This window comes from Stegostoma tigrinum, chromosome 2 (assembly GCF_030684315.1).
Source record: "Stegostoma tigrinum isolate sSteTig4 chromosome 2, sSteTig4.hap1, whole genome shotgun sequence".
In the NCBI taxonomy this organism is placed as follows: Eukaryota; Metazoa; Chordata; class Chondrichthyes; order Orectolobiformes; family Stegostomatidae; genus Stegostoma; species Stegostoma tigrinum.
In genome coordinates this window covers 76,954,232-76,973,725 of record NC_081355.1, presented here as the reverse complement: position 1 = coordinate 76,973,725, position 19,494 = coordinate 76,954,232, and positions in this window count along the sequence as shown.

Here is a 19,494-nt window from a genome sequence, read left to right as displayed (position 1 = left end):
CTTTCATAATCTATTTTACATTTTGAAATGTGTCAAATTGTGGGAACATTTAGCTGTTGCATACAACCTTCTGCCCTTCCCCATAGTAATTTGGTGGAGAGGAGCAGGTGGGAATTCAGTTCCAGCCGGGTTAAGGCCATAGCCCAGGTGGTCTTTGGATAGCCTTCACACACTGACACCAGCTGAGGCCCACAATTTTTAACAAGTTATGAAGGTCTCATCCCAATGCCAGTCGGCAGTAAGTAAGGGGATTGCTGTCGGGCTAAGCAGCTAGTAAATCTGAGCATGGCAATTTGGGGCTTACAGAGGCTTCCCCATTCAAAGGATGTGAGACTCAATGAGTTGAGAAGACCAGCTGAAAATAAACTTCCTACTGACCACCTCTCCTACCCCATGATCCCTTCCCAGCCATCATCACCTCCAACCAGGAATCCAACAGCAATCCTACATCCAGGTGGCACGTGACACACTAACTATTTCCTTGGTAAAGCTGCTGTTTAATAGAGCAGGGGGAATGCCCGTCACTGGCATTCAAGTTTCTCAATGTAACAAGGTATAATGGGCCTTCCCAGAAAGAGACAGTATGATGTTGTTATTGGCAGCAATCTGAAACTCACCAATCAACCAGGTAACTGACTCCCCAAAGAGGGAAGGTTGTTATGCCAACAAGGTCTTTTGCATGGATGTTGTATTCTGGAGTTGTGAACAGTGATGATAAAGACTCCAACTTTTCTTCCCTTCTGTGGCTGATCAGGATTCTTTTTGCCCTTATTGCATACCATTGGTTTATGCTAGTGATGATACAGATCATGCTGGGCTGCATTATGAATACTTCTACCTCAGCCCTGGGGTGGAACTTGAACCTGGAGCTTTTGATACAGAGGCTGGGATGTTACCACTGCACCAGCAGACCACCAAAAACTCAATTACTGTGTACATTTTTATACCAACTAAGCAATCACCTTTATTTTTATTTACTCATTTTGTGGGATGTGGGTGTCGTGGGCTGGCCAGCATTTCTTGCCCATCTCTAGTTGCCCTTGAGAAGGTGATATGCCTTTTTGAACTACTGCAGTCCACCTGCTGTAGGGTGACCCACAATGCCATTAGGGAGAGAATTCCAAGATTTTATCCCAACAACAGTGAAGGAATATTTCCAAGTCAGGATGGTGAGTGGCTTGGAGGGGAACTTGAAAGTGGCGGTATTCCCACATGTCTGCTGCCCTCATCCTTCTAGTTGGAAGTGGTCATGGGTTTGGAAGGTGCTGTCTGAGGATCTTTGGTGAATTTCTGCAGTGCATCTTGTAGATAATACACACTGCTGCTACTGACCGTTGGTGATGGAGGGAGTGGATGTTTGTGGATGTAATGCCAATCAAACTGGTTGCTTTGTCCTGGATAGTGTCAAGTTTCTTGAGTGTTGTTGGGGCTGCACTCATCCAGGCAAATAGGGAGTATTCCATCACACTCTGACATTTGCCTTGTAGATGGTGGGCATGCTTTGGGAAGTGAGGGGGTGAGTTACTTGCCACAGTATTGCTAGCCCCCTAACTTGATGCAGGAAAGTAATTCAGCTGACAACAAGCTTTATGTTATCAAGTGGCGATTGACAATTATTTACTCAGATGATTTAGGAAACATTCTTTTGTTTGTTAGAAAGGCCAAAATTGTTAAGCCACCTATAAAACTGTTTTATGATTTTATCTCTCATTGACAGTCCTTGCTTCTGATGATATTAATGGAAGACTAATATCTAGACTGTTATCCAGACTGTTAGATGATAAGAAGTAAATGATCAAGGATGGCAGACTGAGAGCTACCTCGCTGCACTTGTTGTCCATCAACAGATGCATTTGAGGGTCATTGATCTGTCTGGTTTCCAAGACGCAATTGATCTGCTGTACTTAACCACAAGTGCTCAGTTGAAGTGCTCTGTCATATGCATGTGAGTGTTACGCTGTGACAAAAGTGGATGCCCCTCATAGCAGGAAGCCATGTGCGCTCCAAGTAATCATGCACATGTGGTTTCTCCCCAGCACTGAAACGCTTGACTTCTTTGTGGTACGGGCCATGGATTCACAGCAAGCTGAGTTGTTTGGCAGCTCTGCGTGTGATGCACTGCTGATTATTTTGAGCTGGTGTTGCGTGGACAATATGAAAGGTAGTTGAAGATATGGCAACCACATGAGTGGCATCACCTGTAATTGCTGCAGCACTGTCAGCACATACAGTCATATTGGCAGGTTGTGGGTCTTAAATCGTATTTCCTACATACAGCGTGGCACAGTGGGCATGGTTTGGCTACAGGCACAACGTATAATCTTCTTCAGTGATTTGCCAACGTCAAACAGAAATCTAAATGGTTTGGATCATCAAGGTTGCTGTCCCTGAATGAGAGATAGTAGTGTGCCTATTTTAGAAAATTGTTCAGTTCTCTGCTCACTCTTCTGAGCTTGACACTCTATCCTGCAGCCCACCTGACTGTCCAAGTCAGGGAATTATCTTGAAAGACTGAGCAGTGATGCCATTCTAATGCCTCAAGCCTCAAAATTCCATTTGGGGTCAACCATAATCTTGTGTTTGCACTGCTGGAACCTTTGTAGAATTTCTTTAAATTTTCTGTACTCTCTAAAACTCACATTCCTAGAGACCTTCTCAGAGGCTTTCACAAAGGCCTTTCCAGAAAGTATTTAGTACAACATGAAGAATTATGTCACAGGTACTGGCAAGAATTGCCTCTGTTTCATTCTAGCTGTTGTTTAAAATGTGCCACTTGAGTTGGGAATCTCCCATTATGATTTAAGATGTTAATAATGAACCAATTAGATCCTTAAATGAAGCCAAGTCTGTTGGATCCTAACATTGTTTCATTTTAAACCATGGTGGTTAGTTACTGAACACACTTACAGAAGGGTCCCAGTGTACTTTTAACGTAAAGGATAAAACATTTCTTAAAGTAGGGAAGAACACACGAGTTATAATACACTAGGCAGAAAGAAAGGCTGGAAAAAATTTGATTGTAGACATCAGAAACACATTCAAATTCACACTTGAATAAAATCAAAATGTTGCAAATACTGTAAACCCAAAACAAAAAAAGATGATACTGGAGGAACTCAGCAGGTCTGGCAGTATCTGTGAGAAGAGAAACAGTCAAGCACAGTCCACAGTCAGTATTTTGCACAGGTAAATGTACATTCCGAATTTCTCTCTCTATCAGCATCAACTCACACTATCTCAGATATGAAGCAGTCCCCAGTTGCACTTTGCTCTTTGGGGTCCTGAAGAAGGGTCTCTAGACCCAAAACATTAACTCTGTTTTCTCTCCACAGACCTGCTGTCAGACCTGCTGAGTTTTTCCAGTAATTTCTGCTTTTGTTTCTGACTTCCAGTGTCAGCAGTTTTTTTATTTCTTTTTCCACTTCATTCTTCATCATCTTCAACACTTTAACAAGACAATTTTTCTCTTCCTTTTAGGTGTTAAGGAATGAAGAATCATAGTCTTGCCTCTGTTTATCTCTCCACAGGTGCTGCAAGATCTGTTGAGTTTCTCCAGTATTCTCTGCGTTTGTTTCAAATCCACAGTGTTCCTTTAATCCCAGCAATATGCTTATACCCAACAGCCAAACTCACCACTATCTCTATATTTCTTTCTCTGGCTGGCATGACTGTAGGCAATTTACTTTTTGATGAATTTCTCTGCAATCATTAAATGTTATTTTCCTTCAACCAGTATCTCTCCCCGAGGCACCTAAAACAAACCGTAAAATAAACTCTCAATGCCTTTAACTTCAAAGCAAATAAAGAATTCGATAAACTTGGTATTCAGAAACCTTGTCTCTATTGTAAGGCACCCAAAGGCATAGGCTGACTGACTTCCTGGATTGTTCTGCTTCTTTGTGTCAATGGAATCTGTCACTTGGCAACAGTTGATTTTTTTTAATGCCCTGTACAGATAATCAATGTAAACATAAGAACTAGGAGCAGGAGTAGACCATCCGGCCCCTTGGGCCTGCCCTGCCATTTAATAAGTTCATGGCTGATCTTTGAGACTCAACTCCACTTACCTGCCCACTGACCATAACCTTTAATTCCTTTACTGTTCAAAAATTTATCTAGCCTTGCCTTAAAAACAGTCAGCGAGGTAGCTTCAACCAATTCTCTGGGCAGGGAACTGAACAGATTCACAACCCTTTGGGTGAAGAAATTCCTCCTGACCTCAGTCCTACATTTGCTTCCCTTTATTTTGAGGTGATGCCCTCTAGTCCTAGTTTCACCTGATAGTGGAAACAACCTCCCTGCCTCCACTTTATCTATTCCCTTCATAATCTTATATCTTTCTATAAGATCTCCCCTCATTCTTCTGTATTCCAATGAGAATAATCTCAGTCTACTCAGTCTCTCCTCATAATCCAACCTTCTCAACTCTGGAATCAACAGAGTGAATCTCCTCTACACCCCCTCCAGCGCTAGAATATCTCTCCTCAAGTAAGGAGACCAAAACTGCACTCAGTACTCCAGGTGTGGCCTCACCAGGACCCTATACAGCTGCAGCATAGCCTCCCTGTTTTTAAACTCCATCCCTCCAGCAATGGCAGACAAAATTCCATTTGCCTTTTTAATCACCTGCTGCACCTGCAATCCCAGCTTCAGCGATTCATGCACAAGGACACCCAAGTCCCTCTGCACAGCAGCGTGCTGCAATTTTTTACTATTTAAAACATAGTCCATTTTGCTGTTATTCCCATCAAAACGGATGACTTCGCACATATCAACATTGAATTCCATCTGCCAGGCCTTTGCCCACTCACTTAGACAATCTATATCCCTCTGCAGACTTTCAGTGTCTTCTGCACACTTTGCTCTACCACTCACCTTAGTGTCATCTGCAAATTTTGACATACCACATTAGCCCCCAACTCCAAATCTTCTATGTAAATTGTAAACAATTGCGGTCCCAACACTGATCCCTGAGGAACACCACTAGCCACTGACTGCCAACCAGAAAAACACCCATTTACCCCGACTCTTTGCTTTCTACTGGTCAACCAATCCTCTATCCATGCCAATACATTATCTGTAATACAGTGCAACTTTATTTTATATAGCAGCCTCTGGTGTGACATCTTGTCAAATGCCCTCTGGAAACCCAGATACACCACATCCACAGGTTTCCCATTGTCCACCATGCAAGTAATGTCCTCAAAGAATTCCACCAGATTAGTTAAACATGACCTGCCCTTCATGAACCCATGCTGGGTGCTCCCAATACGACAATTTATATCCAGATGCCTTGCTATTTCTTCCTTAATGATAGATTCAAGCATTTTCCCCACTGCCAAAGTTAACTGGCCTATAGTTACCTGCTTTTTGTCTATTTCCTTTTTTAAACAGTGGCATCACATTGGCTATTTTCCAATCTGCGGGAAACACCCCAGAATTCAGTGAATTTTGATAAATAATTACTGGTGCAGTTGTTATTTCCCCCATCACCTCTTTTAGTACCCTGGGGTATATTTCATCAGGGCCAGGAAACTTTAGCCGCATTAGCTTGCCCAGCACTGCCTCCTTAGTGATAATGATAATTTCTAGGTCCTCACCTGCTACAACCTTCTTGCCATTAGTTTTCGGCATGTTATTTGTGTCTTCCACCGTGAAGACCGACACGAAATAATTGTTTAATGTCTCGCTATTTCCTCATTCCCAGTTATTAAATTGGCCTTCTCATCTTCTAAAGGACCAATGTTTACCTTCGCCACTCTTTCACGATTTTCATATTTATAGAAACGTTTGCTGCCTGTTTTTATACTCTGAGCTAATTTACTCTCATAATCTAAATTACTTTTCTTTATAACTTTTTTTATGGCTTTCTGTTGGCCTTTAAAGATTTCCCAGTCTATTGGTTTCCCACTACTCTTTGCTTTTTTCGTATGTGTGTTTTTTCAATCTGACACTTTTCTTTATTTCCTTAGACATCCCTGGCTGGCTCTCTCTTTTCCAACAGTTCTTCCTCAACACTGGAATGTACTTCTGCTTCGCACTGTAAAAAATCATTTTGAAAGTCCTCCACTGTTCCTCAATTGACCCACCATAAAGTTTTTTGCTCCCATTCAACCTTAGCTAACTTCTTCCTCATTCCTTCATAGTCTCCTTAGTTTAAGCACAGGACATAGGTACCGGATTTAACCTTCTCACGCTCCATCTGTATTTTAAATTCGGCCATACTGTCATCGCTCCGTACAAGAGGATCCCTAACTGTGAGTTCATTAATTATTCCTGCCTCATTACACAGGACTAGATCTAGGATAGCTCGTTCCCTCATAGGTTCCATTGCATATTGTTCAAGAAAATTATCGCGGATGCATTCTATGAACCCCTCCTCAAGGCTGTCATGACCGACCTGGTTTGACCAATCGATATGTAGATTAAAATCCCCCATGATAATTGCTGTAGCATTTTTACATGCATTAGCTATTTCTGTTTATTGCCCACCTCACCATGATGTCATTATTTGGTGTCCTATAGATCACACTTATCAGTGACTTCTTCACCCTGCTATTCCTAAGTTCCACCCAAATGGATTCAACATTTTGTTCAGTAGAACCTATATCATCTCTCACTAATGCCCCAATATCATCCTTAAAACTCAGAGCAACACTACCTCCCTTACCTTCCTGTCTGTCCTTCCAAACAGTTTGATACTCCTGGATATTTAACTCCCTGTCATGGCCATTCTGTAACCATGTCTCTGTAATGGCCACTAAATCATACCCATTTGCCATGATTTGCACTGTCAACTCATTCACCTTTCAGATAAAGTGCCCTTATGCCAGTTTTTGCACCTTCTTTTTGGGTCCTATTACCTCCATTACTAACAACTCTTGAGTTCTCCTTCCCCTTAACTTTTTTCCTAATTTTCAGTGGAGTTGAAGCTTCCTTGTCACCTGCTAACCTGCTGCTTTGCCTTACATTAATTGCTATCCTCCCTCTATGCTCACTTCTCCCTTCCCCTCTACTTACTAGTTTCAAGTCCTATTAATCACCCTAGTTACCCTTTTCGCCAGAACACTGGACCCGGCCCTGTTCAGGTGGAGTCCATCCCAGCGATATAGGTCCCTCCTAACCCAGAACTGATGCCCGTGCCCCATGAAAAGGAAACCCTCTTTCTCACATCGCTCTTTAGCCACGTGTTTACTTCCCTGATCCTCGCCTCCCTGTGCCAATTTGCACATGGCAAACAAATCAGACTTCCAGACTTTTCAGCATCACAGACCTGAGCTCACAAATAAATCTCTAAGAATGACGAACATTTTTCCCGTTTCTTCACACACCCATATTTAACACATCCTGCTCTGTTTCTCACAGCATCCGCCTGGTAGTTTCTGCCTGTCATAGGGTGGGAACTTTGGGCCTAGGGTCTATCCACCGTTTTGAAGTTACTGCAAGCATTCATGGGGTCCACTAAATTCGGGGCTAGTTAATCTCTAAATGTAAAGCAGCAGAAAGAAACATTAATGGTGAATAGCTCTTTTTCAGATTCAGAGAAGGATATAACGGTGTTCCAGTAGTACAGGTTAGAGAACCACTGCTTTTGATCTATATTAATAATTTGGACTCTTGTATAGGGAGCACCATTTCAAAGTTTCCAAGTTTCAATGGAATTGGAAACTGGAGTAAACTGTGAAGAGGAGAGTATTCAGCAGGACAAAGACAGTTTGGTGCAACGGACAGACAGATGTCACATTAAAATTAATGCAAAAAATGTGAACTGATGCATTTTGAAAGGGAAATTGAGCAAAGGGAGCAAGAATTAGCGACATAACTCTAAATTATGTGCAGAAGCAAAATGGAGCTGGGGTAATGTCCAAAAATATTTGAAGATGGTTGTATAATTTGATAAGCTGCTAAATTACCTAGTGGGATCTTTAGCTATATAAATAGAGGCATAGAGATGAAAAGTTAAGAAATTCATTTTGGACCAATTGATGTGATGGAAGTATTGTCTTACAGAGAGAAATTGAGAAGAATGGTTTTATATTCTCTGGAATTTAGAGGTGATTTCATTACTTCTTTAGAGTGCTTATCCAGGTGCTTTAGGGTTGATTGCCCCAGCTGAAGAATCTAGAATTAGGATCAAAGTCTCAGGTTAGTGGATCAGCTCTTCAGGATTGAGGTTGGGAGAAATTTGCTCACTCAGAACTGTGAATCTTCGAAATTCTCAACCCAGAGGACGGTAAGTTTTGAATCATTGAGTGTATTCAGAACTGGTATCAATTTATCTTTGAACATTACAGATCTAGGGAAAGGGCAGAAAGGTGAAGCCAGTGGAAATAGTTTCTCAATATAGACCCCATCAAAACCCCTTTTCACTATATACGCCAAAGCCTTCTCTTTATTTACAGCAGCAAAATGTCTTTTCACTCTACGTTCCATCAAAATTCCTTTTGACTATATACCCATCAAAACTCCTATTCATTATATATCCCATCAAAACCCCTTCTTATTTTCAGCATATCTAGTACATTTTCTCTTAATGATCACAGAATTAAGATAATTGGCAAAAGAACTAAAGGATTTATCAAAAACCGAAGTGAATTATTTTAAATTAAAGTGGTGAATGAAAACTGAATAGGAACTTTCAAAGTGGAATTAGGTAAACCCAGAGGTGGAAATGATTAGGTAATTCTTTCACAGAACGAGAGCAGGGTCAATGAGTCAGATGCTCTCACGTACTGTAAAATTCTCTGAATGTATGACTCACTGATTATATTCAATATCTCACTCAATATAAATGTGCTGAACTATTTGATAGGGATTTGTTTGAGCATCAGGACTCAGATCTAAATCACCAGTGGGTGTGCATGGTGAGTTATCAGCAAGTTCCCTGCCCTCTGGAAACTGAAGATTGGTTTCCTTAAGTAGCGAATTTGATCTGCTGACTTAGCTGTGTTGAAATATGTTCATATTTCATCCCCAGCCCAACCACCATAGCGCTGAGGAGCACTAGCATTGAAACACAATCCCACCAAGGCCCCCCTCTGAGTCTTACACTGTCCTTGTCTTTAATATTATTACAATTCCTTCAAGGCCACCAGGTAAAATTCCTGGAATTTCCATCTTTACCAGCACTGCGCGAGTATCTTCACAGGCTGCAGCAATTCACCAACACCTTTTCAAGGGCAAGTAGTGATGGATAATAACTGTCAGCCTAGTCAATGCTGCCTTGAACCCAGTAAGTAAATTTTAAAATGTGGCTAAAGCTTTATTTGTTTGAAAATCTGCTGTTTATATTTTGATTTCATTAAAACGACTTTACAGCCTGGGCCTTGCTTACATCGCTTCACTGCTCCCAATAGGAGTGCTGCATTTAATTATGTTTCATAATGAGTCACATGCTGTTTAATACAAGGATGCAGTGAGTCATCGATTTAAATATTTTAATATCAAGTAATCCCATGGAAAGTTAATTTTTCTCAGCTTATGCTACCTTTTTATACTTTCAAAACTGTAAATGTTAGTAAAAATGCCAGACTATCAAGTTAACTGTAAAACTGTGTTGTCTGAATTTTTCAGTAATGATCCCTTCTCAAATTCCTTCCCTCTTCCTCTTCACTTCCTTTTTGATCAGGGATTGTAGAGACTCCAAGATTGCAGATATTTTCAGTCCTTGTGCCAATGTGGCTGAATAATGGCATTGTGTTCCTCAAGCCCCAGTAATGACAGCTTTCAAGAGCAAGGCCTCACTTTGTGACTGAAATAGCTCTATACAGGCTGGTATCCTATCACCGAGTCACTCTTTACTCACGTCTAGACAGTCCTTGATACTGATCCAGCTCTCTCAGAGCCAGCCGTGAGAGTGAACACATCTATGAGGTCCACCCGGCTGATCTCATTCCAATCATTATAATGATCTAGGATGAAAAGTTATGAACGTCACCAAAATGTGCAAATTATGCTGGGTGGAATCTTGTGCCGGCCCATTTGGCACGTTTGGTGGCACAGGGCGTTTAATCAGGTCAAAAGGCAACGTGCCTGGACTCCCTGATGAAACCTCTACACCCCCTCCGACCACAGGCCTGGTTTCAAGCTATTGGATACATGTCATCCCAGCAGCAGCCATTGTATCTCTGATGCTGTTGCCAGTCTTAGGTTGACTGGTAGGTCCCATTGGATGGGATTTCTGCTCCCCCCCCCACCCGTGTCTTGATCCCAGAAAAGGCTCATTGGTGATGTTTCAAGCACTAGACTGGCACCTGAGACCACTTTAAAAAAACAGTAGAACTGCAGATGCTGTAAATCAGGAACAAAAACAAAGTTTTTGGAAAAGCTCAGCAGGCCTCGCAGTGCTGTGAAGGAGAAAACAGAAGTTAATGTTTCAGGTCTGGTGACCCTTCTTCAGAACCTGATACCTCTTTCCTGAACGAGAGGATGCAGGGCTGTCACAAGCTTGCCAGGTGACAGCTCAGGCCCTTCTCACTAACATTACATTTGCACCTTTGTGTGTCAAGTGAGGCAGGAAACATAAATATTCTAACATGTCTAAAAACGGTTTATCTTCCAGTTCTGACAAAAAGCCATTGACCTGAATTTTAAGCTAATATTGCACTGGGAGCAGGGGTTCATGGAATCCCTACAGAGCTGCTAGAGGCCATGTGGCTTATCAAGTCTACACCAACCATCTGAAGAGCATCCCAGCCAAACTCTGTCTCCTCATCCTATTCTCTGTAACCCTGCATTTACCATGGCTAACTCACCTAGGCTGCACATCCCTGACATTAAGAACAATTTAGCATGGCCAATCCACTTAACCTTCACATCTTTGGATAGTGGGAGGAAACCAGAGCATCTGGAGGAAACCTACGCAGACACAGACAGAAAATGCAAACAATGCACTGACAGTCACCCAAAGCTAGAATTGAACCCAGGTTCCTGGTGCTGTGAGGTACTCGTGCTAATTACTGTGCAGTGTCCTTAAAATTCTGCTGGGATGTGGAAAACCCGGAAAGAAAAACATTGCCTTGGTCAGTGACCTTTATCCTGGGCTTCACCACCTCATTTCTTGATTTCTGAGCTATTAGCTTGAGCAGGTGGAATGAGAGCACCTGAGTCCATTCAAACTCAAATCTTTAAAACCAAATTCCGCGTGGAGTCCACCAACACTCTCAATGCCTACAGAGAGGTTTGGCACCGCAAGGGTTTGTTCGGAGGAGTAGAAAGCCTTAGCTCCCCTTCCAACTCCATTTTGATTTATTCCTCTCCGTCTCTCCTGCCATTCCCTTACCTTTGATGTTCTGCTATGCTCTTAATGGGCTGTGCACATAAATTGACCAGTTGGAAACACAAGTGATTTTCTGGTGGCGAGGAATAGGTAAACATTACCACAGGTGATTTGGTGTGGGAAGCAGCCATTCGATTGTGTGTGATAACACTTCTGAACATATGAAAGAAGGAGGTAAAAAAACTTGGTCTTGTGGTGCAGTAGTAGTGTCCGAACCTCTGAGCCAGAACACATGGCTTTGTGCAGTAACATCTCTGAACAGGATGATCAGGAAAATATCTAGTACAATAGCTCAAGGTCAGCTGTAGCGCTGTGGACAGCACTTTTACCTCTGAATCAGACATGTCAGATCTCAAATCGCACTCTAAAACAACATTCCAAAGATGAAATTTGACGCTGGAGGCAGAACTGACACACAACTGCACCTCCCAGTCGCGAACCATTTCCACTTCCCCTCCCATTCCTTAGGTGACATGTCCATCCTGGGCCTCCTGCAGTGCCACAATGATGCCACCCGAAGGTTGCAGGAACAGCAACTCATATTCCGCTTGGGAACCCTGCAGCCCTATGGTATCAATGTGGACTTCACAAGCTTCAAAATCTCCACCTCCCCCCACTGCATCCCAAAACCAGCCTAGCTCCTCCCCGCCTCCCTAATCTGTTCTTCCGTTCACCCATCCCCTCCTCCCATCTCAAGCCACGCCTCCATTTCCTACCTACTAACCTCATCCCGCCCCCTTGACGCGTCCGTCCTCCCCAGACTGACCTATCCCCTCCCCACCTCCCCACCTACACTCTCCCCTCCACCTATCTTCTCCTCTATCCATCTTCGGTCTGCCTCCCCTTCTCTTCCTATTTATTTCAGAACTCTCTCCCCATCCCCCTCTCTGATGAAAGGTGTAAGCCTGAAACATCAGCTTTTGTGCTCCTGAGATGCTGCTTGGCCTGCTGTGTTCATCCAGCTCCACACTTTGTTACCATGTTCAAATGCTGCTCCTTGTTTTACTGATACCTCCCTGGTTGTGAGACTGGCTGTGTTTTGGCCCAGGAGAAGACCCTGTCCCTGCTGGTGGGAGGAAGGAACCTGCCATTAAGACAGAGCAGACATTTTTGGAGGTCACCAGTGAGGTCAGCAGCAGGAACATGATGCCACATACTCGTAGATTTAATGCCAAAAGCAATTCATGAACCTGTGTTAGCCAGGAAAGCTGAGCACGGTGGCTTTTAAGTGCATTCTAATGAATGCATCAACCCAACCTCCTCACTTTATCAACCCAACCTCCTCACTCTGGCACACCATTTCTCACAGTAACTGACCTTGCAGGTGCAGGCAACCATCTCAACCCATGTATTTGCCCGCATCCTCATCTGTCATTCACCACTCATACACACCCTAAAGCTTCTCCATCATTGTTCATTCCCAACAGAAATCCTTCATCTATTAACTCAACTTGAGCTACTATTTCACTCAAAGTTACTCTTCTTACCATCTTTGTGGGATAGGAGAATTCAGAACATGAGTGAAAGGTAAAGAGTCAAAGCTGGTCCTTTATCCATCAGAGTCAGGGAAGTGGGGCTTCTCACCTACCTGACAACTGGATGAAATATCTCACACCATGAAACACTCACTCATGGTGACCTGACATCAGCAACCAATGAATATGGTAATGTGCATTATGGTTTGTTCGAATATTCTTCCTTTGAAGACCCTAATCACCCAAATACCCTGCAAAAAGTAATACAGGAGGTCGATGATAACTCCTGCAATGAGATCACGCACTTGGGGAGTAGAACATCACAGGGCTCACATCGGCCATGCGTCAGCTCGATACTCACTGTTCAGTGACACAGTGGAGGCTGAGAGATTGAACGTCATCCAATGCCTCACACATCACAAATGATCAAAAACATATAGCAGAACTAGGGACAGTCTATATCAAAGGCTGCAGGATGCTTCAAGTTCTACTAAATTGGACACAGATGCTGTACCTGGCGGCTGTTGATGAAAATGATATTTCTGAAAGTGTGGCAAAGAGTGTTTGATGAACTAGCTGGATGACCAGCTGCCTACATCAGGTCAAACATGAGTGGTGTGATGTCACAGGTCTTTGCAATGATATTTTCACTTATGAAGAGAGATTCTACCATACGAAGCATCAAGCTCTGCAATGAATGACTACACACCTTCACAAATGGTTTACACAACATGAAGGATCCAGCACATGGCCAGGAAACATTTACAAGGTCACCTTGCCAGTCCTGAAAACTGGCCAGCTCGGCAAAATCAACAAACAGTAATGTCAGGATTCAGGGACGGGGACGATAGTTGAAGATGATGCTCAATGTGACAGGCCTTCGCAGTGAGGCCCAATGAAAATGGTGCCTACCCTGAGTTTCATTCCTTGCCATTACTTTCCATTCTGTAGAGGCAAAGTGCAACTAGAAAATGGCTGGGTCAATGCACAGGACAGGCAGAATGTGGATCCACATTTGCTGGATTTTAGGATATCGTCGCAACAAATACATAAAGCAGCCATTTACAAAGCTCAGCTACATTTCAACTGCAATAGTGTTATTGCTCATTTGCTACATATGCAGAGTGAAGGTGTCTAGTGGTCAGAAGTTGGTCAAAGGTATTTTGTAATAAACCAATGGGATGCTGGCAAATTGAGCTTGGGTATCTCAATAATGTAGAAGTTAGCAACAATGATGTTACAAAGGGCCAATGCTGGCTGAAGGGGAACCCTTATTCATTCAACTTTATGAACCACACAACGTCACTTCACCATTTGTTATGGAAGTGTAACACTGGTCTGTATTCAACACAGTGGGAAGTTGTTGTTTGATCTGGGAACAGCGTACCTATGGGTCAGATCACTGCCGGCAATGCCTTCACAGTGACATTGGGTAATCACTCAGTTGAAGTGGCACCTTTATCAAGTTGCTGGACGTGTGCAAGCCTGAGGTAGATTGATGTTGGAAACATCTTCCTTAATTCCATGGTGCAGCATTTTCTCACTGACGGGAAGTGTGCTCAACCCTCATCTGTAAGGACACTGCACCACCACTGATGACTCTGCTGAGATTTCAGAACCTCTTTCTCTCCTTCTGTTCCATTTTTGGCCACTTCCACCTAGAATTTTGGGCCCCGTTATTGGGGGCATGTGGCACTGCAGTTGCTTATGTAAGAAGATGAATACAGGAAGACCAAAGCTGGTGGCAAGCCCAGGAGCCACAATGGATTGCCATGGGGTCAAGGAGCTGCCAACTCAGGGAGAGCCCACTGCTGCAAGGCCACTCAGGATTGTGGGGTATGCAGAAGAGGCAGAGTTGTCTAGCCCCAACTTCATTTCCAGGGTAGGAGTGAGGCTGAGTACTGATGAACACATTTTGAGTCCTGGGACACTGTTACAGAACTATAACAAATGCTAGAGCAGCTTCCAAGGGCTGCAGGAGCAGGACCCGAAGGCTTCAGCTGTGGGAGGTCATCCTTACCTGGTGGCTGTGAAGGTGGCAGCTATTCTGAACTTCTGTGTGACTGACCCCTCCCTGGGACTGATTTGACCTGTGTGTGATCTCTCAGCCATGCCCCCACAAACATATCAGGACAGTGACTGATATCATATGAGTGGGGTCACACTGATTCATTTCCTCCCCCGATGACAAGGCCAGTGCTGCAACCTGGGCAGAAGGATTCAGGAACAAAGCTGGCATTGCCCAGGTGCCATGTTGCATCAACTGCACACACATGGCACTGAAAGGGTCATACCACAGTGCTGCAGAATTCATCAATAGGAAGGGAATCCATTCCATTTTGGACAAGGACTGCCCACTGTGACCTTGGCTCATGACACTATTGCACAACCCCCTGACTGATCCAGATACAGTGCTGCCTCTGCATCAATCAGGGCCATGGTGGTGCAGTGGATAGAGCTGCTGAAGATATAGTTTTGCAGCTTGGACTGATCTGAGTGATCCTCAAGTATACTCCTGGCATGCTGTTCTCTGCACAAGTGGAACAGGCAGTGAGGCAATGTGCTGGATGCTGAGGAACTGGGAAAATGGGAATGGCTTTCCATGGAGGAGAATGAGGACATTGGGCAGGAGGAAGTTGTCATTGTCCATGATAGAGCTCAGTTGCAACGGGCAATACATGTCAGACAGGTTCCTGTAGAAGATAGCTGGGTGTAGCAGTCTACTATGGAATGTGAAATAGCCATTGGTCATAAGCCTAAAATCTGGTTTACACTGTCAGAGCATATTTTAGTCTCTGCTGGTTTTGTTTTGCAATCCCGTTTGATGTCTGTAAGTGAACGCTCATGTTTGGATTTGTCCAATTGTAAGCCTGTATGTGATGTTTTTCTGCTGGGCAATGACAGGCTGCTGGTCTACAGTGGCATTGGAGACAGAGTATGACTGACTTAGAGGGTGTTCAGAAGAGATGTAGAGATGACAGGTAAGGTGTGTGGTATGTTTGCTAAACAGTGAGTAGGGTGAGGAAATGGGTTTGTATGTGTGAGGTAATGTTGGCTATGTGCTGTAGGCAGCATGATTTCATGGCTTTAGTACCATGACCTTGAGGTGGTGGCAGTGCTGGATTACAAATGCTCACCTGGGTGCCCAGAAGACTTTCAAAGGTGACACAGACACAAAAGATGCCAGTTTGCCAGCAGAGATCCACTGAGTGATGAATTGTTCTGGAAACGGTGTGGTAAGATAAGCCAAATCAGATACGAGGGGGGCCGTAGGGCAAGATAGGTGGTTAATGTCAGAGAATTTGGAAAGATAGTCCAAGAATTCACGCCAGGCCTCATGGATAAAAAAAAAACTTTCCAAATAACTCAATGCAATTCAGACAGTCAATAAAGTGATGATTCATCCTATAGAACTTCCACTATCTTTAAGAGCTCTATCTATCTCTTTCTTGAAACTATCCAGAGACTTGGCCTCCACTGCCTTCTGGGGCAGAGCATTCCATTTATCCACCACTCTCTGGGTGCTTTGGCTTATATGATGGAGCAGTACTTTTCCTAACAAATTTCCACATAAAGGTTTGAACCTTAGAGTTTTTTTAACTAAGTGCAAGTTGCATAACTTTTTTGGAGTGTTTCTTGCCATGGAACCTTGCAGGTTTTTTCATTGTTTCTTGCTGCATTAATTTCTACCCTGCTCAAAAGCCATCTCTCACGTCTGATCTCCAACCATTTTAACACATGCCTTTCCAACTTGTGAGTCTGATTTCAGTTATGGGTAAATTGCTGGAGGTGATTATAAAAGGTAAGATTTATGGACATTTAGAGAAACAAAAATTTACTAGAATTGTCAGCATGGTTTTGTGGAAGGGAAAATTGTGTCACTCAAACTTTATTGAGTTTTTTGAAGATGTTATCCAAAGATTGATGATGGCAGAGCAGTAGAGTTTGTTTATTTGAATTTTAGTAAAGCCTTTGACAAGGTTCCACATGGTATACTAATTAGTAAAGTTAGGCCACGTGGGATTCAAGGTCATCTTGCCCATTGGATACATAATTGGCTTAACGTCAGGAGACAGAGACTGGTTCTGAGTGGCTGCTTTTCACACCAGAGGGCGACCACCAGTAGTGTTCCACAGGGATCGTCTCTGGGTTCTCTTTTGTTTTTCATTTCTATAAATGGTATGGATGAGAGTATAGAAGGCATGGTTAGTAAGTTTGCGGATGACACCAAAAGTGGTGGCATAGTGGACAGTGAAGAAGGTTTTCTAAGATTACACAGGGATGTTGATCAAATGAGGCAAGGGGCTGAAAAATGGCAGATGGAGTTCAATCTGGATAAATGTGAAGTATTGCATTTTGGTATGACAAACAAGGGTAAGGCTTATGCAATTAATGGTGGGGCCTTATACAGCATTGTAGAACAGAAGGACCTAGGGTTTCAAGTAGCTAATTCTTTGAAGCTTGCATCACATATAGACAGAGTGGTTAAAAAGGCATTTGGTACGCTTGCCTTCATTGTTCAGATCTTTGAGTAACTCAGTCCTTGAGTTGGAAAGTCACATTAAGGTTGTAAAGGACATTGGTGAGGCCTCTTCTAGAATATTGAGTCCAGTTCTGATGGCCCAATTACAGGAAGGATACTATTAACCTGGAGAGGGTTTGGTAGTGATTTACCAAAATGTTGCCTGGTATGGAAGGGGTATAGGTTATAAAGAAAGACTGGATAGACACAGGCTTTTTTCACTGGAGCATAAGAGGTTGAGAGATGACCTGATTGAATTATATAAAATAATGAGGGGTATAGATAGAGTTAATGGTAGTTGTCTTTTCTATAGGATGGGTGATCTCAAGACTAGAAGCACATTTTTAACATGCGGGGAGAGAGATTTAAAAAAAAGCATGTGAGGTAAATTTTTTACACAGAGGTTTGTTTGCATGTGGAATAAACTTCCTGAGGAATTGGTGGATGCGGGTACAATTACAATGCTTAAAAGACATTTGGATAGGCACAGGAATAAGAAAGATTTGGAGGGATATGGGCCAGGGGCAGGCAATTGGAACTAGTTCAGTTTAGGGTGATGTTCGGCATGGACTACTTGGACTGAAGAGATAATGGGAACTGCAGATGCTGGAGAATCCAAGATAATAAAATGTGAGGCTGGATGAACACAGCAGGCCAAGCAGCATCTCAGGAGCACAAAAGCTGACGTTTCGGGCCTAGACCCTTCATCAGAGAGGGGGAATGGGGTGAGGGTTCTGGAATAAATAGGGAGAGAGGGGGAAGCGGACCGAAGATGGAGAGAAAAGAAGATAGGTGGTTGTGTGGTGCAGTGGGGGGAGGGGACGAACTGGGCTGGTGTTCTGCAAAGCGGTCCCCAAGCCACATTCCACATTAAGCAGAGGTTCACCTGCACATCTGCCAATGTGGTATACTGCATCCACTGTACCCGGTGTGGCTTCCTCTACATTGGGGAAACCAAGCAGAGGCTTGGGGACCGCTTTGCAGAACACCTCTGCTCAGTTCGCAACAAACAACTGCACCTCCCAGTCGCAAACCATTTCCACTCCCCCTCCCATTCTTTAGATGACATGTCCATCATGGGCCTCCTGCAGTGCCGCAATGATGCCACCCGAAGGTTGCAGGAACAGCAACTCATATTCCGCCTGGGAACCCTGCAGCCTAATGGTATCAATGTGGACTTCACCAGTTTCAAAATCTCCCCTTCCCCCACCGCATCCCTAAACCAGCCCAGTTCGTCCCCTCCCCCCACTGCACCACACAACCAGCCCAGCTCTTCCCCTCCACCCACTGCATCCCAAAACCAGTCCAACCTGTCTCTGCCTCCCTAACCTGTTCTTCCTCTCACCCATCCCTTCCTCCCACCCCAAGCTGCACCCCCATTTACCTACTAACCTCATCCCACCTCCTTGACCTGTCCGTCTTCCCTGGACTGACCTATCCCCTCCCTACCTCCCCACCTATACTCTCTCCACCTATCTTCTTTTCTCTCCATCTTGGGTCTGCCTTCCCCTCTCTCCCTATTTATTCCAGAACCCTCACCCCATCCCCCTCTCTGATGAAGGGTCTAGGCGTGAAACGTCAGCTTTTGTGCTCCTGAGATGCTGCTTGGCCTGCTGTGTTCATCCAGCCTCACATTTACTTGGACTGAAGGGTCTGTTTCCATGTTGTATGATGCTGTGACTCTAAGATCTCACCCGTCGGCAGATATTCACTCAAAGACCAACATTCCTTGCATCCAAACCATCCATATAAGGCAATTCCGTGCCCAGACAAGAATTTGTTTTTGAAGCTAATGCGCACATTGACAGACAGAGGCAGAATGTGATGGGCAGGGGAAGATGGCACCAAATTTATTTGATAGGCACCTGGCGCTCGGTGGACAGGTGTAAGGGAAAGGGCCATTCTTCCTGGAGGATGGCAGAGGTGTCCACATCACATGACCCTTCCAGCCTGGTCTGAGGCTGCCACCTGGTCTGTGCCATCTCCAGGTGCAAAGGAATGGCAAACAATGTAGAAAGACCTTTTCTACCCTATGGTGCCATATTTGCTTCAGTTTCAGTCAATATCTTTGTTTTGGTTAAAAAGTCCAATGTCTGTCTGTAGCTGATGAATTAAAAATGAATACCTGACATGTGATGTCATTGTAACATTAGTAAGAGAGAAAATCATATTGAAATAATTCAGGAAAAAATTAAAGATTCTCTTTTTTTCTGGACGAT